The sequence below is a fragment of the Grampus griseus genome (genome assembly GCF_964374135.1).
Source record: "Grampus griseus genome assembly, chromosome: 15".
Lineage (NCBI taxonomy): Eukaryota > Metazoa > Chordata > Mammalia > Artiodactyla > Delphinidae > Grampus > Grampus griseus.
In genome coordinates this window covers 86,655,371-86,676,273 of record NC_139009.1, presented here as the reverse complement: position 1 = coordinate 86,676,273, position 20,903 = coordinate 86,655,371, and the positions used below count along the sequence as shown (strand labels likewise).

The 20,903-nt window shown below is 48.6% G+C and overlaps 1 protein-coding gene across 7 annotated transcripts in view; it reads right to left on the bottom strand.

Moving 5' to 3' along the window:
- Positions 1-20,903, bottom strand: part of NCK2 (NCK adaptor protein 2) — a 135,458-nt gene that overhangs the window by 46,214 nt on the left and 68,341 nt on the right. The window contains exon 1 of one of the 7 annotated variants that reach the window (XM_082672907.1): positions 7,127-7,201. The exons of the other annotated variants lie outside the window; for them this stretch is intronic. The gene's annotated coding sequence lies outside the window, so the exon portion shown is untranslated. Of the gene's footprint in view, positions 1-7,126; positions 7,202-20,903 lie in introns of those variants that run through there. 7 annotated transcript variants of the gene reach the window in all.

Below are 20,903 nucleotides of genomic sequence, written 5' to 3'. Positions count from 1 at the left end.
AGAAAACCGAACATGATAAGCTGCTTTTCCAAGTCTTAGATGGAAGTAGATTTTTTTAAAAAACCCAAACAGACTAGAATAGCTATAAAAACTTTCTCGGCCCAGTAGTTGTCACTTAACTCCTAAAATAATATCAATCCTATTCTGGGACTCTCTTTCATTAAAAGGATCCCCGTAACTGCGTCTTGCCGGTTTATGACTGGGTTACATAATCCTCCTAATAGCCAACACCCCAAAATGCTCACAGGTACTTCCCAAGGGGTCACGGGGACCAAGTCGAACCACTCGGTCATAACTGCAAACGGAAAACGTTAGTCAAGCATCTGGGATTCGACGCTTAGCTGAGCCATTCGTGCGCCCTCCTCGGCCTTCAGCTTACTCTGTAAAATGGGAACAGCAGTATTTGCCTCGCCTCAGAAGATACTCTGGCTGCTCGGAAGCAGCCCGAGAATGTCGTGTTTAAGGGGTCGGGGTTTTGTGTCATATGGGCCGGGGTTAGAGTCCTCTGTGCACCTTAGCCCAGCTGCCCTTGTGTCACATGAGGTTCTAAGAACAGCACCTCACCTGGGAGCTTGTGAAGACAGCTCCGAGCCCCCTGCCCACACAGAGAGACTCAGAACGGGAACCATAGTCAGAAAGAAAGTGCTGTGTGCACTGCAGCACACGTGGTCAGTGTAGGGGGCGGGGCGGGGGGGGTTGGTCCAGTCTTAGTGGCCCCTCCCTCCCTTCCTTCCTTCCTTCCGTCAGGCTCTCCTGAGCAGCAGATATGCTTCCAGGGCACCAGGGTTCCCTGGAGAGTGTACAGACCCAGGGTCTACTCTCTTGTGATTCAAGCCCCAGGCACAGAAGCACCTCTCCAGAGACCCCTCCCCTTCCCTCCCCATCTAAGTGCCACTGTCCAGGGTCTCCTCCCCAGAGGTCATCAGTGTACGACCTACGGCTGTCCTTCCCCGAGAACACTTGCATCACCTGAGGTTACCTGTTCACTGTGTGGGACACCCTGTTATGTGCTGACAGTGGCTGCTGAGGCTTCAGCCGCCCGGTTTAATGGGGAGGTGAAGGAAAGGGAGACTGATGACTCAAAGTGAATGTATTCAATACATCTGCCTCATTCATCCTTCTACGGACTGACCAATCTAGCTGGCCTCAGAGAAGACCAGGGTCATACGGCTTTTAAAAAACTGCCAATCCCACTGTGTAATAGAAACCTTACATGGATGGAATACGATTTATTGAATTCAATTCAAAACAGAGACAGAGAGAACAGGTGTAACATTTTACCTCTAGGATGTTAACTCGGAATTTCAGAAAAATACCTGTGTGTACACATGGATACAGACATATCAAAATATAGAGCGATGAGCAAATAACTGGTTTAGAGAAGAACCAGGTAAGAAAAGAGACTGACTACATGGGAAAAAAAAAAGTCAAACTTGCCGTGATTTTCAACATACAGTCTGAATTACTCCAATAATACAATCTACTTCAAGATGAGTCGAGGATTTTTCTTTGTACCGTCTCATGCCTTCGAGGCAGTCAACCAATTATTATGGAAACTCACTCAAACAGAGGTTTTCTGTAGATGCAGTTGGAAGAATAATAGCCCAGCCCCCCCAAAGAGGTCCACATCCTCCTACCTGGAACCTGTGAATATGTCAGGCTACACGGCATAGGGGAATTAAGGTCAGCTCATCTTGAGGGAGTATCCCGGGGGGCCCGGAGTGACCACAGAGCCCCCATGAGTCAGAAAGGAGACAGAAGAGTCAAGGAGGGACCTGCCAGGACGAGGGCAGCCCCTAGCAGCTGGAAGAAGCAAGGAACAGGCCCTCCCCTGGAGCCTCCAGGAAGTACGAGGCCCTGTGCAACCTTGACTTTGCCCTGTGAGACCTGGGTGGGACTTGTGACCTCCAGAACTGGGAGAGAATACAGCAGCCGCAGAAAACCAACGCAGTGAGCAACCGTGCCAAGGTCAGTCCAAACAAGGAACACTTTCTATGTTTTCCCTCATTTCTCACCGTGTTTTCCTCCCTTGGTTCTTATTTGCAAACACTTCAAAATAGTACACTTGCATTAAGGAGACCCACTCAAAGAAACAGTCTCAGAAGCAGCTTTAAAAGACCTTATAAATTCGTGATTAAAGTTTCAGGTCGTGTTGTAGATAAAAGACTTTACAGAGGCCAACGAATTTGACAGGAGTTGGCAGGAACCTGTGGTGTCCTGGGGGGGACAGAAAGGTCAGTTGGTAGCTTTGTACAAGCAGTATCACTGATTACAGCTGATACGCTTCAACTTTAAGTAGGACACGATGTGGAATCTCACGGCTGTTTCAACTCTCGGCAAGTTAATTAACCTGTGACAGGGGTCAAGGTCTTACCACTTCCCTGAGGCACAAAAATATACCACGTATAAAAGAGAAAATAAACAACAGAGCAGGCTTGGCACTCCATCACAGGAGGAGCCGCCAACTCCCCTCGTGCCCGCTGGGCTGCTTCCTAAGTGTGAGCTCATCCGAGGTCTACAGACACCCTCTGAAACAGAGAGGATCTATACACATACTGAATGACTGATGAAACTGGGGCTTCGAGATATCAAATAACTCGTCCAAATCCACAGGCTACAAAGTGCCTGTGCTGGGATTCAAACCCATGAGAACTGTCTCATCCCAAAGCCTGAGCTTCCTTCCTCTTGCAGGTGGTAGAGTCCTGGGTGGCAGAATTTTGCAGCATGGCCCAAAAAAAGAAATCCCAAGGGTAAGGCGGGTGCCAATAAACAAAAACTGAGTTTCAATTTCATTTTGATAAATTTCATCAGTGAAAACACCTGCGGGAAAGAGCAGTAGTTCCTGATCTTCCGGGTCTGATCTGGGAAGAGCCTCGCTGGTGTTGTAACGTTTTACTTGAGGAGAGGCCAAGCAAGCCCAGCCCAAGTTGAAGGGTAAACTTTCCCGATTTCAAAACACAGGGTCAGGGCTTCCCTGGTGGCGCAGTGGTTGAGAGTCCGCCTGCCGATGCAGGGGACACGGGTTCGTGCCCCGGTCCGGGAAGATCCCACATGCCGCGGAGCGGCTGGGCCCGTGAGCCATGGCCACTGAGCCTGCGCGTCCGGAGACTGTGCTCCACAACGGAAGAGGCCACAACAGTGAGAGGCCCGTGTACCCGCAAACAAAACAAAACAAAACAAACAAACAAAAAACACAGGGTCAAAGAGCTCCATTCCTCACGCCCTTCCCTCTGGGGGTGTGCGGGGGGCGGGGAAGCCCATCTCTCCTGCTGTCACCTGTCTTGCTGCCACCCTGAGCAGAGGCCTTCTTCCTGCAGCCGCTCCTGCTGGGCGTGGCTGACCAGTACAGGGCAGAGGCTTCTGAGTCTCTAAGACCCCAGCGACCTTTGCTCTGTGGTTTATTCTGGAGAAGGTCTTTTTATGATTTTTCTAACTCTGTTGGATCACAGTCAAAGGCTGTGGCCTGTACAGTCTCGGTCTTTGAGTCTGGAAAGGTCTCCTCTGTGGGCACCGATGGGAGCCATTCCTGGGAATGTTCCTCTCTGGTCGGAGGAGGCCAGGAATGGGAGATCCAGGCTCAGCACCTACCAGTGAGCGACCCTGGGGGGAAGCTGCTTAACCTCCGACCTCCGTTTTTGTCTGCAGACATCAGGATGAAATGAGACAATCACAGGAAGTACCCGATACCTGGTCAGTGCTGGATAAATGTTAGACATCCCCGCTCTACCTGTGTCTATGTGACGCCCAGGGGCAGGTCTCACTGGACCATAATTCTATTTATGATTTTTTGAGGAAGCACCATATCACCTGCACCAGTTTGCACTCCCACCAGCAGTGCACAGGGTTCCAGTTTCTCCACACCCTCACCAACACTTGTCGTTCTGCTTTTTGGTAGCAGACATTCTACTGGGTGTGATGAGGTACACAAAATTTCCTAAATGAACTTTCTTGAACAGGATTTGTTAGTGGATGGCAATTCTCAATCAAGACCAAATTTTATACTTTTATTATAAATCTAGGGTTTCTGCTGCACCCTCTCCCCATCTTTTATAAAGTGAATTTCTACCGTTAATTCATCCTTACTGCCAGGATCAGCGCTTCCCTCCCGCCCCAAATTAAATCACGTTAGAAAAATACCTTAAAACGTGAGTCAGTATTCAAGAGACAATCACCCAGCAACTCATTTTACTATGTGAAATGCCTGGACAAAACCAGTATTCCAGAGACTAGCCTGTAAGTCAATACAACTCACTAGCACCTAGGAAATTTTACAGAAGAAATAGGACTGGGGACTCTGTTGTTTCAGCTAGAATCTGGGAAATACTATTTTTCCACATAATTTACTGCTCAAGCCATGGAGTTCCTATTCTGCTAACTTTTGCTAACCTCTCTCAATTTCCTCCTGGGTGTCTTAGACATTCATCACACTGGGAAGAAGGTCACGAACATTAGGTAACAGCCAAGCACCATCATTTTGGAGAATCACAGTCAATTTAATAAGCCAATTTTATTTTATGGTATTAATTGTAAAACAAATGAAAGTCCATAAAACTGCACTGCACTTGGAATCAACACTGCCTTACACCAACCTGGAAGACATCACAGTTAATGGAGTGATGGGGAAAACACCAGCAGTGGGAAGATGTCCCCAAAAGTCAGAGTCACAGAGACAGAGCAGAAGAGTGGCTGCCAGGGGCTGGGGGGAGGGGGAAACAGGGAGAGGTTGGTAAAAGGGTACAGTAAAAGCTTTCAGCTATAAATGAATAAGCTCTGAGGACCTAACGTAAAACATGGTGACTACAGTTGATGACGCTGTACTGTATGATAGAAACTTGCTGAGAGAGTAGAACTTCAATGTTCTCACCAAAAAAAGATAAACATGTGAGGTGACAGATGTGCTAATTAACTAGATGGGGAGAATACTTTCCCGATGTATACCTATATCAAATCACCACCATGTACACTTTAAATATCTTATAATTTTGTCAATTATACCTTGATAAGGCTGAAATTTTAAAAAGAAAAAAAAGGAAAAATACCCATTTTTGAAAATGGACATTGATATCTTTGGTGAAACCTGACTTTCCTCTAAAACGTCAAGAGAGCATGAAGTATTTTCAGACAATGCATACCACTGCTCCCAAAGTAAACAGACAGCCCGCTGTCACTGTATTTAGGGGTTTGCCATTTTTTTCCACAACCATGAAAGTAGTTGTAACTTCTATAACATAAACACCTGGTTCATAAACATCGAAGTATAAATGTCATGCGCTTCCTTGAATCATGCTAATGAATTCAGCGACACTATTGGATACCTGACCTTTCCTGGCTACCTTATTATTCAGGATTCTCTGCCTACTTACGAAACATACAAGGGTAAAAGAAGCAGAGTGACTTACAAAACACACTCCCTGTGATCTGGGTCTCCTAGCGCTCAAATACGACTAAGCTGTCACAGTCATTTTAGTTCTTCAGATGTATGTGGTTTACGCCCACATTCCCACACATTCTGGCTTAGATTTTCCTATTTAACGGGAAAGGTAATTACAGAAAGCCCCTCTGTTCCTCACTCTGGGGACAAGGACCCGCACCCATCATGCTCAGCAGGGCAGGGACCCAGTTCCTGAGAAGGGACCTGAGCTACTCGGGTTTAATTACTAAACAGACACCTCTACAAATTCTAGAGAGATAAACGCTAACCTTTATCCCAAATGTACGCTTCTTTTAAGGAAATCTTCCCTATCGTTCAAGAAAACAGTGAGGAAATAAAGATTTCTAGCATCTGTACGTGATTTTTTAAAATAAATTCTATTTTTTAGAACTGTTTAGTTTCCCCTATTATTAACACCTTCCATTACTACGATACATCTGTTACAATTAATAAACCAGTATCGATACACTAACTGGAGTCCACGGTTTACTCAGGCCTCCTAAGGTGTTTCCCTAATGTCTTTTTCTGTCCCAGGATCCCATCCGGGACACCACCTTGCCTTGACCCGTCACGTCTCCCGAAGCCTCCTCTCTGCGTGACAGTTTTGCAGACTTCCCTTGTTCTGATGACCCTCCGTTTTTGAGGAGGGCCAGGCAGGTGTTCTGCACGATGTCCCTCCTGTGGAATCTGTCTGATGTCTTTCTCCCCACAAGGGCTGGGCTTTGGGCTTTGGGGAGGAGACCATAGAGGTGAAAGCCCACAGTCCCTGCGTTGTTTCGGGGTGCCTGCTGTCACTGTGACTGCCCCCTGGGCTGACCCCGTCACCTGGCTGAGTCCTGACTGTCCGGTTTCCCCCTGCAAAGTCCTTCTTCTCCTCTTCCCCCCACCCCGTGCTTTGGGGAAGGAGGCTCTGAGCACAGCCCACGGTTGCCGTGGGGGTGATGCTCCACCTCCTTGATGGCCAGGATCTGCAGAAATTATCTGGGATTCTGCCTGGGAGATCTGCCTCTTCCTCCCCATTTTTAGATTTATTCCATCATTTATTCATATTAGTATAAACGCATTTATTTTATACTTTGAGCTACAACCAATACTTCTTATTTATTTTGTTGCTCAAATTGTGCTAACTTTGGCTACTGGGAGCTCTTTTCGTTGGCTCCTGTGTCCCCGTGACACACCCTGTCATTGCAAGTGTGTGTCTGTGTGCGTGAGTTTGTGTGAGTCTGTGTGTGTTTGTGTGAATTTGTGTGTGTGTTTGTATGTCTGTGTGGTGAATTTGTGTGAGTTTGTGTGTGTGTGTATGTGTGTCTGTATGTGTATTTGTGCGTGTTTTTGTATGTGTCTGTGTGTTTTTGTATGTGTTTGTATGTGAGTTTGTGTGTCTGTTTTTATATGTGTCTGTGTGTGTGTGTCTGTGTTTTTGTATGTGTGTATGTGTGAGTTTGTGTGTCTGTGTTTTTATGTGTATGTGAGTTTGTGTGTCTGTTTTTGTATGTGTGTATGTGTACGTGTGTGAGTTTGTGTGTTTTTGTGTGTGTGTGTATGTGAGTTTGTGTGTGTTTTTGTATGTGTCTGAGTTTGTGTGTGTTTTTGTATGTATGTCTGTGTGTGTCTGTGTCTGTGCGTGCACATGTGCGTGTGCGTGTGCTCTGAGCACATCCTGACTTTCTGGCACCGCGAGCTACTCCAGCTCACCTTGTGTACCTGCCGCCCCGGTCTCGGGACCAATACGGCGGATTTTACTGGAACCAGCAGGACCTACATCCCACTTCTTGTGTGTGTCACACACAGAGCTCTCCTGCGCTGACTCCAGTCCAGCTCCTGGGTGTTGTTGAAAGGAAAGAAGCTCTTGTGAGTGATGGGATCTGACTTGTTTTCCACGCGCCTTCCCTCCCACCACACGATGCTTTTAAGTGACACTTTCAGCTGGGTCCCCACCCTGCTCTTCACAGCGTCTGCTTCTCCAGGTTTGGCGCCATCAGCCCCTCGCTAACCTGCCCCGCACCGGCCAGGCTGCCCTGGTTCCACCTGCGGTCTTTGCTGTATGTACCTCAGCTCCTCCAAGCATAATCCTTTACCCTCGACTTAGCGGAGCCAGGACGCGGTAACACGTCAGGAGCATTTGCAGCGATGTCCGTGCGCACGTGCAGGAAACTCTGGTGGCACCCACTCCCCACCAGCCCCAGGGCAACCGATCGATCGTGCAAGAGACGCACCCGCCCCCCGGCCCACGTCCTGTCGTCCTGTGTCTGACTCGAGGGAGCCTGGGGCTGCCTGGCAAGCCACGCCCACGTCCTCCGTGAACGCCCTCCCCAGTGAGGGCCGTTCCAGACCTTCCTTCTCCGCCCTTGAGCACCGCCTCCCACTCCCGCTGTGGAGCTGGTGAATGACCTTGCCTCTTCCTTCGCTGAGGAGGCAGAAGCCATCGGGGGTCCCAGGGCTGCAGGCGCCTCTGTCCCTCCGGTCCCCGGGTGACCGTCGGGGGCCACCTCCTCCATGTTGGACCCCACCCACCCCCTCTTCCCGAAGGATCGGCTCCTCTGGTCATTGCCCCTTCTCTCCACCGTGGCATGAGTACTCCTCTCTCTTCTGGGTCATCTTTCCTGCCCGCTGACGGCGGACACGGCCCATGAGCCCGTCGGGGGGAGCCGCCCTTCACTCGGCTGCCTGGGGTCACGCAGCCCTGCTTTGCCTCCTGCCTTGTCTCTTACTGGCCCCTCCTCGTGTTTCTGACCCAGAGATGCAGCAGCCAGGCCTCGATCCTCTCACCCCTGTCTCTACCCGAGCTACTCCCAGCCCGGCTCCCCTCCAGATGCCGCCTGCTACCCCATCTCAGCGACACCTCCACGTGGACGCCCCACTGCCCTCCAGACTCATCCAGACAGAGCTCGTCACCATCCACACCGAACCAAAACCAAAAGAAAACCAATCACATGAACAGCAACCACAAAATCCCGCCCCCCCGTCTCCCCAGGTCCCCTCTGAGTATACGAACGTGAGACGACCATTCACCCAGGTGCCCGTCGGGGCAAGAATCCTAGCACATCCCACAGAACGTGGTGTCCCCATCCATTTCATCAGCAAACCCCAGAGGCTCGCCTTCAAAATCCGTCTCAGATGCGACCAGCGCTGGCCCTGCCACCGCCCAGCTCCAAGCCAGCAGCAGCAGGGCCCGGACAAGGCAGCCTTCTCCTCCCCGGTCCGTCCCCACCCTCTGGTCTGACTCCCCAGCAGCAGCCTGTGGTACCTGCAAACAGACAGCGGTCTGGGCCTCCTCCGTTGAAGCCCCGCCATCCCTTCCCGTCACACCAGAACACAACCCGAAACCACTGCCAACGCCAGCTCTTCCCCCAGGCCCGCCCGCCCTGCTCCCTGGCATCTCCCTCCCCCTCACGTCCACATCCCACCCCTGATGACACCCAAGCCTCCGCCCAGCCCCATGGCCCCAGCTCATCTAGAAGAGCTGCTGCATCCCCCCTGCCGCCCCCGCCTGACAATTTCCCTGCTCTGCTTTCTCTCTTCCTGGCACTGACGGGGGACTTCACACATATTTTTGGCTGTTTTCTCGCTGAGTGGGACTCCTTGCAGACAAGGATTCTGTCTCCGCGCAAACCGAGCGCTTAGAAGTGCCTGAGCCCGTGCACCCAGCCAGCGCTTGAAGGCGTGCGTGGACGCTCTGCAGCTGTGCGAGCTCCACCCCCAGACCCCCCGGTGGACACAGGACACGGAGATGCTGCCTCCGACGCTGAAGCCCTGGTTTGCGGTTGGATTCAAATTTAAGAAACTTCGTTTAGAACAGCCTCACCTCTGGATACCATCATTTGTTACTCTGTGTAATGCGGGCTCTTCACTCACGAGGGAAGCCATGGAAGAATTCCAGTTGAAAATTTAAATTTTATGTCGTGCAGCTACTTTGAATAAAACGGGGGAAGAAAAAAAAAAAGAACCCCCCCCAAAATACGGGGGAAGTACATGGAATATACATAAATATTCATGAAATACAGATCAATAAGGAAGGGTGAATCTTCCAACTTTTTCTGACAGCTGGTGAGAGCAGCAGCAGAAAAGGAAAGATGAAAGTTTAGCACAGCTCATTAGGCTACTGAGACGGCACCGTCTCAGACTCCACGATACACCTGGCAAACATCGGTGAAGTCCTGTCAATAAAATTCCGGCATTTCAAAACCTTGCATTTCTCTTTATCAGCCCCCCAATTTTAAAATAGGTTGTTGATCACTGAAACGACACAAAATATATATAAAACCCTTCCGGCAGAATTAGAAGAATACAAGACTCCCTTTTATAAGAAAGCATTAACGTCTATAAATAGCGCTATGCCATTTGTGCCACGGCTGGTACAGCAGAAGACTCTGTTCAAAGAAAGTGTGGCTTCTCAAGTGAGAATTATCAATCTTCATAGATCAAAATATGATGAAATATACTTGTAACGAAACCAGTACCTATAATAACAAAGGACGGGTACCTAGAATATATAGAGTCCTGCAATTCATGAAGAAACAGACCCACAACTCAACTGAACGCAAGTGAACACCAAGTCACTGCCCAGAAGGACAGCACAGATGATGAATCGACACAGAAAAAGCTGCACCTCGTCCATGATCTGATCTGACGGTGAGATGCCTTTTTACGCTAGATGGACAGAAATGGACCAGGTGATGGCGCGTCAGGGAGGCGGGGAGGGTGGGCAGTGGGAGTCCTCGTTTTCTGCCAAGACAGGAACACGGCAGCCCTGCCCGGGAAGACAACGTGGGGTCATCTGGTAAAGCGGGGCGCTGACACAGCACACGGGAAGCATCTCCACGCAGAGAAACTCTGCGCTGGGTCGGGGGGCCTGCAAGCTGCATGCAGACCAGCCCTGCTTACGTCGGCTAAAGAGGGGCCGTAAATGAGAATAAAGGAGAAAGGAGCAAAAAGGCAATGGGTGGCCGAGTAAGTCAACCAATGGGGGAGAAGACCGGCTTCCCCAGGAGAATTCCAGGAAGTGACGTGGGCGTCACGCCCACCCTCAGGGCGGGCTGCGCCCGCAGACACCCTCCCACAGAGGACAAGCTAGGAGCGGACAGGGGACAGCTGACAGCCACGCCAACTCACCGACAGGTCAGATGCCCTGCGGTGAAGACGGCACTTCACCTCCGCGGTCCTCCCGCCAAAGACACGCTATCCCAGTCCAACGAGGAGAAAAAGAGCAGACAAATGCCACCCGAGGGGCACCCAACACGTCCTCCTCAAAACTGCCACGGTCAGCTCATAAAAACAGGGCGAGCCTGAGGAACCCACAGCCCGAGGACACGTGGCAACTACCTGTGCCGTGCGTGATGCGGGTCCTGGAGGGACCGTCCACACCCGCGGTCGTCCTCACTCTGAAAGACACTTTATCTGATGTTAACACATCCATTCCTGCTTTCTTTCCATTGTGATGAACGTTTCCATGGTCTATCTTTTTCCATCCTTTTATTGTCAACACATACACACACATCTAAAACGTCTACAAAGCATGCCAGGAGAGTAAAGGACACCCACTTGGCTGGTATTTCACGCTGACAGGGAGGGGTGCCGTGGGGGACCAGTCAGGAACGGCCCCCGGCCCGGGGCTGGCGCCGGTCAAAGGAGCTCAGGGCCTTTTACCCGGGAACCCATCTGGAACCTGGCTCTCATCTGGGAATAAGAATTGTCCAGCATGTTAGTTATATTTTTGCAGGACAAGCCCTGAGTGACCAGGTGCTCTGAACACCGGCCCCCTCAAGTTTTCCATCCCTGAGACAGTCAAAGTGACAGCCTCCCCAGCCCCCCACAAATGTCATCCACACTGCAAGCAAAACACCTGTGGGGACAGAACTGAGTCTCCCGGGGTCAGCCTCCCAGGGCCAGGGAACACCGGAGGCCCAGCCCTTGAGTCAGGAAGGACAGAGTGCAATCATGTTCTGGTTATATCAGAAGATCCGCTGGGATCCTCCAGGGCCAGGACCTCCGATCCGGATGGTCAGGACGCGTAGACGGGAGGGACTCAGACCCTGAGGGTGGGAGGGTCCAGTTCTGGAAGGGAAGGCATCGCGAAGGCCTTCAGGGTTTGCAGGGTATGACACAGTGACAGAGCGGGACTGACCACGTGCACTGCCTTCTATGAAAGTGGAACCAGTTCCCATCCCTCCTCTGCAGGTGACCCAGATACTGGCCCCACTGGGCAAGAAATCCCTAAAAGAAGAGAAATGATCATCTCCCTTTCACACAAATAATATGGACGCTGCCATGTGATTTCTCCACCAAGAACCTCCGCCCCCCGGCTGGAATCTCCAAGCACAGAACACAAGGCGTAGAGGGCAGGTATCGGCTCCCGGGCCTGCTGTGATCCGAGCACCACGGTGCCCGGCGCTGCTGCCTGTTTCTCCGTCGTGTTTGTTCGATTTCTGGGCCTAAGAGCAGTCTCCCTCGAGGGCTAGCTCCCTGCAAGGATCAGAAACCACAACTGCCAACACGCACTGTCAACAGGCATGGAATGGAATTGTTTAAAGCCTCGTGAATTATCTAAAGTGTGAATATATGAAAATCCTCACATGCAGGACCTCAGAAGGGCCCTTTAGGGAAGACAGGTGTGAACATACAGATGCTCGGGCCCCTTCGGCCCACTCCAGGTGGGTCTGGAGTGGGGTCCGAGCATCCCAGGCGGCCCCTCAAGGATAGTGCACATTTCAAGGTGGCCCAGGGCACAGTGGGGGCGACTGTGCACAAGGGGAGCCGGCAGGTCCAGGAGGCCGACCCCCCGCCTCCCCCTGACCTCACTAGGCCTCAGCCCTAAACGAGCCCTGCGGCGCCCCCACTGGCAGGGGATGCAAAACCCAGGGTCCAGGTCAGCAGTTTCCAAACTGGTGATCAGAAGGGCTTGGGACGCTCCACAGAAGAAGCACAAACGTCCAGGCTTCCCCAAATTCGAGTCCCTGGAGCTGGGGCCCGGGGTGCGTGTTTTCAGAGGTCCCTCCACGACGCTCAGAAGGAAGCAGGTATGGGGATGGCTCTGATGAAGCACTGACACCTCGGTTCTCTCCTCCGCCAGCTCCTCGGAATCCCGGGGAGCTTTCAGCCCCGGAGACCCGGGCCTGCCTGCCCAGCCCGAAGTGCAGCCGGCAGGCACGAGGCGCCCGAGGCCTGTGTGCCTCTTCTGGAAAGAGGTGGGCCGTGGTGTGTCCCTCTCCACGCCGCCCCCAGCCCCTAATCCAGCGTCCGTGTCCCCCTGCGCCCGCCCCACGTGGCCAATGGGAGAACGAGGGCCAGCAGCCTCAGCCACTGAAGCTCAGGGAGGCCCCGGAGCCCTGTCCTGGAGGTGGGACTCAGGTGGCGGACGGGCGCCACGAGGTTGCTGCGCCTGGGGAGGGGTCTAAGCTGTGGCACACCCTGACCTTTGCCCAGAATCTGTGGGGTTGGCTGCGGCCCTGTCCCTAGATGCCCGGATCACAGACCCAGCACTCACCCAGTCCCTCCGCGTCACTGTCCCGGAAACTAAGGCCCAGAGGGCAACACACACGATGGGACGCTCAGCCCCTCCACCGCGCACCTGACGCTCCCTCCAGGAACTTCTGTTCCGAGCGCAAGTTGGGATCTACCCCCTGGGAAAACATGACCAACGTTCTGCAAAACTGTCTTCACTATGAGCTTCCGGGGGATAAGATGCGGTCATTTGAAGACGGCCTGTAAGCGTTCAGCTCCTCCCACAAAACAGGCCTCCACAGACCCAGGCTACCGACAGGGAAGACGTTCCTGCCGCTCCTGGGGTCGACGGCTTTCCTAGTTCTTGCCATCTGGGCACGGAATGTCCCTCTTAGCCTCTGTAAGGCCACAAAATCTACCTCAAGAACTCAGGTTCAGAGTGTAGGCTACAAACGCCCGACGCCTCCAACCAAAGCCGGTCTGACTGGGGGAGGGGGTCTCGTATCCCCTCCATTTCCCACTCATTCCCAAGCAGAAAGCAGCGTTCTGCGGAAACACCCCATCTGTGGATGAAGCATTCTGCTCCCCCAGTGGGCTGCGGGCTGCCCTGGGCTGTCCTTGACCGCAGCTTGGCCCTGTGTGCCCAGGGAGGTCTGCACACAGAAAGGTGGCAGAGCCAGGGGTGGGTCAGGGAGTCTCCACCAATCCCACCAAGTCACGTGTCAATGCGACTGTGGGTCAGGGTCGACTCCGAGAGGCTCAGAAAGCAAATGTCATCGCACAGGGAGATGTGGGGTTGGCCCCCAGTCAGGGACCAGCAGGCGGACACGGTTACCCCACTCAACAAGCACTGAGGGGTACTGGCCTCCATTCAGAACCTGTTTCTGTTACTATCCTGTTCATTAACACAGCACCAAAAGTCGCTCTCCTTAAACTGTGATCTTCCACGGTCTGAGTTATTCATACTGTTTTATCACCATCTTGCAGCCGTACAGTTTCCAAAGAACGCACTTGTGGTGCTATAATAAAGGCCAACAGGAAAGTCGATCCTGACCAGCAGAGATCTAAAGCCCAAGGTGCTCTTCTGCTCTCTGCACTGAGACACGCCAGTAACAGGGGAAGGTGGGGTCCCTGGGGCCACCAGGCTGCTCACTGCGCTTTTCCACGCACCTGCTTCAGATCAGCACGCGCTGCAGGGGGGGCCGTAGAGGGATTCCCATCCTGCCGTGGCAGTTCAGTGCTTTTCAGCTTTACTGAGGTACACTTAGCTATGCAAGGAGCTGCACGTATTAAATGTGTACAATTGGGTGAGTTTGGACATATGCAAACGCACTTGGTACCATCACCACAAACAAGGTAATAAACACACCCATCACCTCCAAGAGACGTACCCGTTCGAGGTCTAGTTTGCTTTTCAAAAGCCTACACCCCCTACCCGGCAATACACACAAACACACAGCACGGATACGTTTTGCTTTTCTGGAGGAAGGAGGCCAAGGAAAACACTTCACCTCTCCTACTTTTGGAACCTCAAGAGCAGCAGTGCTTTATTTAAAGCTCCGTGTGGCCGGCGTGGCCTGTTTTTTAGAATCGCTCTCTCACATCTGCATCGTCTACACGCCTGGTCCAGGGACTCTGAGAGCAAACAGCGCGTGTGCGGTCAGCACCCAGCAGCCCCGGTGCAGCCGCGAGTCATGGGTCACCGTCTGCCGGGCCGTCTTGGCAAGTAAAGCAACCTCTCCTGGCTCTTTTCCATCTTTTATAAAACGGGGGTGGGGGAGACATATAGCCACATCACCTGATCTTCGAAAGAATTTATAGGAAAATGCCTTTGTAAACTGTAAGGTACAATTCAGAGAACAGTGGAGAAATGACTGCAAAGTTACTAATTCAGTTCTACAATCTGTCCTAAGGAAAAGAACTGGGGGTGGGGGTGGGAAAGGGTTCGCTTTCTGTGTTTTTAATTTGTGTCCAGCCTTCGAGGAAGCCACACTGCTGGGGCGTGTCGGCTGTGACAGAAAAGGGAAATATGCTTGGCTAAACTTTGACCGTCACCTCAACCATCAGAAAAGGATGATTTCACTGCTACGTAAAGAAACGGTAAATCTCGACTCTATGCAGCGTCGCTCTGCACACAGGCGCCCTGGGAAGAGCAGGGGACCCCAGGGATGACCCCACACACAGGAAGTGTAGGAGGTCCTTCAGCCTCCACAGACGACTTCCCTCTCAGAGGTCAGCTGGTCAGCGGGGAGTCACAAATACACGGCAACATCTGGGAAGAGCACAGGTGCAGGTCCGAGGCCTGCTGAGCTGGCCCTGGGGTCTTCAGGAGGTACCGAGGCCTTTGGAAGATTCAGGTCCTGTCTCCTACACCCCAACCCCTCCCAAAGCCTTCCTCCCTCCTCCCTTCTTTAGGTTTCCAAAAGGGACTCGCTTCCAAACCCTCATTGGTTGCTCGAGGTTTTGCTAGGGAAAATAAATAAATAAAATTCACGGTCAAGTAAGAATGAAAGGCTTTGGGTCAGGAAGATGTGGGTTCACAGCCCACTCTGCCCTACGAGCACACGGTTTTGGCCAAGTTGTTTCATCTCTCAGAGCGTCAAGGAGTCCCAGGTTCAAGGTAAGCACTCAGATAACAGGTTGCTGTCGTGTCACTGCCGCGGAAGGTCAGAGCCTGGGAGCAGAAGCAACCCGGGCTTGGAAGCAGCAGCTCGTGGCCAGAACAGAACACTGCTTGTGGGCTCCACTCTGTGACCCTGGGCAACCCTCTTCACTCCCCTGAGGCTCAGTGTCTCTGCCTATGAAATGGGGGTGAAAAGATCTGCATTCCAGCCACAGATAATATCCTGCAGGAGACACGGGGGGTGGGGGCAAGCACCTGGCAAGTGCCCGGTACGTTACAGCTGCTCCCACTGACTCACCAGCACGTTAACTGTGGTAGAATCAACACAGCGATGTTTTTTTTAGCAACGCTCAATACCTATTGGTCAACTATTTAACCAACTATTACAGATCTAACCACTATGTCGACTGGAACGTCAAAGGCTACGGCCATCCCTAGACATTCAGTAGCCCCTAGAAAGACCCAACTAGTCCAGCTGCAGAGGCCCTACCCCAGGTGCCTCAGGGGTCCCAGTGAAGGGGGAGTGGTGGTAAGGGGACAGGATGGTCCCTTCTATTTTGGCAGAAACTCAACAAGTTACTTTCAGGTATCTAGCCTCCCAGCAACAGCTGTGACCCTAAAAACGTAATGACAGAGAAACGGGTCTTGCATGTGAAAAGTCTTTCTAAAGAATCCCTGTGGGTGCAAAGTGAGTGACCAGCAGTCTCCAAAATACCAAAAAGCTGGAATATGGTAAATTTAAGTCAACTTTACTTAGTATATGAACCGTGGGAAACTGTTGTTATAAAAATTGAGGCTGATATGAAGACAAGTAATAAAAATTTCCTTTACTAAAAGAAATATGATGGGATAGCATTTTTACAAACATGAAAGTGACAGACATGCTTAACTTATTCTCTCCTGCTGAATGCACAATTCAACAAACCACTGCTGCTTCTATAGTCGAACGGAAAACGATGCGTACAGACTTAAAATCGTTATCAGCTTAAAACAGACTATTATAAGATGTTTCATGTAAGCCTCATGGTAACCACAAAGTAGAAACCTATAACAGAGACACAAAAGAGAAAGAGAAAGATATTGAAGCATACCACTCCAAAAAAATCACAAAGAAAAGAGACAAAGAGGTGAAAAAAGAAACAAAAGAATTAAAAAAACATTACGTAAACAATTTTAAAAAGGGAAGTACATACCTATCAATAATTACTTTAAATGTAAATAGACTAAATTCTTCAATCAAAATACACAGAGTGGCTGAATGAATAAAAAACAAGCCCCATCTATATGCTGCCTACAAGAGAGTCACTTCACCTTTAAGGACACACACAGACTGAAAGCGAGGGGATGGAAAGACAGTCCATGCCAATGGAAACCAAAAGAAACCCAGGGTAGCTCATTCTTATGTCAGACAAAATAGACTTTAAGCCAAAGACTGTACTAAGAGACAAAGGAGGGAATCATATAATGATAAAGGAGTTGACCCAACAAGAGGAAATAATATTTGTAAATATTTATGCACCCAATATAGGAGCACCTAAATATATAAAGCAAATATCAACAGACCTAAAGGGAGAAATAGATAGCGATACAATAACAGTAGGGCACATCAATATACCACTTCCAACAATGGACAGATCATCTGGACAGAAAATCAGTGAGGAAATTGACCAGATGGACTTAACAGACATTGACAAAACAGTCCATCCAACAGCAGCGGAATACACATTTTTCTAAGGCACACATGGAACATTCTCCAGGATATCACGTTAGGCCACAAACCAGTATTAATAAATTTAAGAAGACTGAAATCACATCAAGCATCTTTTCCCATCACAATGGTGTAAAACTAGAAATCAGTTACAAGAAGAAAACTGGAAAATTCACAAATATGTGGAAGTTAAATAGCATGTTACTGAACAACCAATGGGTCAAAGAAGAAATCAAAAAACATCTTGAGACATTAAGAGGTACAAACAACTATGTATAAGCAACAAGGATATATTGTACAGCACAGGAAAACACAGCCATTAATCTGTAATAAATTTAAATGGAGTATAACGTATAAAAATATTGAATCACTACGTTGTATACCTGAAACTAATATAATATTGTAAATCAACTACACTGCAATTAAAAAAAAGAACCTTGAGACAAGTGAAAATGGAAATACAATAGACCAAACCTCATGGGATGCATTAAAAGCAGTTCTAAGAGAGAAGTTCAGAGTGATAAAAACCCACATTAAGAAAAAACAAAGATCCCAAATAAACAACCAACTTTACACCTCAAGGAACTAGAAAAAACAAATGAAGCCCAAAGTTAGTAGAAGGAAGTACAGAAATCAGAGCAGAAATAAATGAAATAGAGTCTAAAAAGATCATAGAAAAGATCGGTAAAACTATGAGCTGTTTTTTCCCAAAAGACAAAGAAAATAGACAAACTTTTAGCTAGACTCACCTAGGAAAAAAGAGAGGACTCAAACGAACAAAATCAGAAAAAAAAAAAAGAGGAGACATTACATCTGATATCACAGATGTAAAAAGAATCGTGAGAGATTACTATGAACAATATATGCCAACAAATTAGACATCCCAGAAGTGGATAAATTCCTAGAAACATCAAACCTATCAATATTGAATAATGAAGAAATAAAAAATCTGAACATACCAGTTATTAGGAGGTTGACTCAATAATCAAAAACCTCCCAACAAACAAAAGTCCAGGACCAGATGGCTTCACTGGTGAATTCTATCAAACAATTGAAGAATTAATACCAATGTTTCTCAAACTATTCCCCAAAAACGAGGAGAGAACACTTCCAAACTCATTTTAAGAGGCCAGCGTCGGCTTCCCTGGTGGCACAGTGGTTAAGGATCCGCCTGCCAATGCAGGGGACATGGGTTCGAGCCCTGGTCCAGGAAGATCCCACATGCCGCAGAGCAACCACGCCCGTGTGCCACAACTACTGAGCCTGTGTTCTAGAGCCCGTGAGCCACAACTACTGAGCCCGCATGCCACAACTACTGAAGCCGCATGCCTAGAGCCCGTGCTCCACCACAAAGAGAAGCCACCAAAATGAGAAGCCCAAACACTGCAACGAAGAGTAGCCCTCACTCACCACAACTAGAGAAAGCCCATGCACAGCAACGAAGACCCAGCGCAGCCATAAATAAATAAATATATATTTTTTTTTAAAAAAGAGGTCAGCATCACCCTGATACCAAAACCAAGAACACTACAAGAAAAGAAAACTACAGCCCAATACCCCTGATGAACATAGATGCAAAAAGTTCTGAACAAAATACTAGGAATCTGAATTCAACAGCACATTAAAAGATCATATACCATGGTCAAGTGGGATTTACCCCAGGGACGCAAGGATAGTTCAATACCTGCAGGTCAATCTACATGATATAGCACATTAACACAATGAAGGACAAAAATCATGATTATCTCAGTAGATGCATAACAAGCATTTGACAAAATATTCATTTATGATAAAAACTCAACAAAGTGGGTATAGAGGGAACATACCTCACCATAATAAAGGTCATATATGACAAGCCCACAGAAAACAACATATTCAACAGTGAAAAGCTGAAAGCATTTCTTCTAAGAGCAGGAACAAGACAAGGATCCCCACTCTTGTCACTTATTGAACATAGTATTAGAAGTTCTAGCCACAGCAATCAGACAAGAAAAAGAAATAACAGGGACCCAAATCAAAAAGGAAGAAGTAAAACAGTCTATATTTGCAGATGACATGATATTATGCATCATAATATCAAAAACCCTAAAGGAAACCCTAAAGACACCACCAAAAAACTGTGAGAACAAATGAATTAAGTAAAGTTGAATGATACAAAAATCAGTTGTGTCTATACACTAGCAATGAACTATCAGAAAGAGAAACTAAGAAAACAATCCCATTTACAACTGTATCAAAAAAAAAAAAAATACCTAGAAATAAATTTAACCAAGAGGGTGAAAGACTTGTATACTGAAAACGATAAGACACTGATAAAAAGAAGCTGAAGAAAACAGAAATAAATGGAAAGATTTCTCCATGCTCGTGGACTGGAAGAATTAACATCGTTAAAATGTCCATTCTATCCAAAGAAATCTACATACTCAGTGCAATCCCTGTCAAAATTCCAATGGCATTTGTCTCGGAAATAGAAAAAACTATCTCAAAATTTGTATGGAACCACAAAAGACCCTGAATAGTCAAAGCAATCTTGAGAAAGAAGAACAAAGCTGGAGACATCACGCTCCCTGATTTCAAACTGCCGTTGACCCTTGAACAATGCAGGGGTTAGGGGCAATCAAAAATCCACTAAGGGCTTATAGTTGGCCCTCTGGATCCACAGTTCTGCTGTATCTGCGGTTCCACATCCATGGATTCAACCAACCATGGAAAGTGCAGCACTGTCGTATTTACTATAGAAAAAAATCCGAGTAAAAGTGGACCCCCACCGTTCAAACCCAAGTTGTTCAAGGGTCAACTGTATAGTCAAAACTATAGTAATCAAAACAGTATGGTATTGACATAAAAACAGACCTTGAGATCAATAGAATAGAGAACACAGAAATAAGCTCACTTAATTGGCCTTATATGGGCACTTAGTTTACCACATAGGTGCCAAGAACATACAATGGGGAAGGTCAGTCTGTTCAATAAATGGTGTTGGAAAAACTGGACAGCCACATGCAAAAGAATGAAACTGGACCACTATCTTACACCATACACAAAAATCAACTCAAAATGGATTAAAGACTTGAACATAAGACCTGAAAGCATAAAACTCCTAAAAAGAAAACATAGGGGGTAAGCTCCTTGACATCTCTCTTGTGACGATTTTTTGGATTTGACACCAAAAGCAAAGGCAACAAAACCAAAAATAAGTAACAAGCATCTGCACAGCAAAGGAAACCATCAACAGAGTGAAAAGGCAACCGATGAATTGGGAGAAAATATTTGTAAATCATATACTTGATAAGAGGTTAATATCCAAAATATATAAAGAACTCATACAACTCAACAGCAAAAAGACAATCAGATTAAAAAATATGCAGAGGACATTTTTGCAGAGATGTGCAGATGGCCAACAGGCACATGAAAAGGTGCTCAACATCACTAATCATCAGGGAAATGCAAATCAAAACCACAATCATATATCACCTCACACCTGTCAGAGTGGCTATCATCAAAGGGACAGGAGATAACAAGCGTCTGATGACGGTGTGGAGAAAAGGGAACCCTCATGCACTGTTGGTGGGAATGTAAATTGGTGCAGCCACTATGGAGAACAGTATGGAGGTTCCTCAAAAAAATTAAAAACAGAACTATCATGTGATCCAATAATCCTACTTCTGGGTATCTATAAAAAGGAAATGAAAACAGGATCT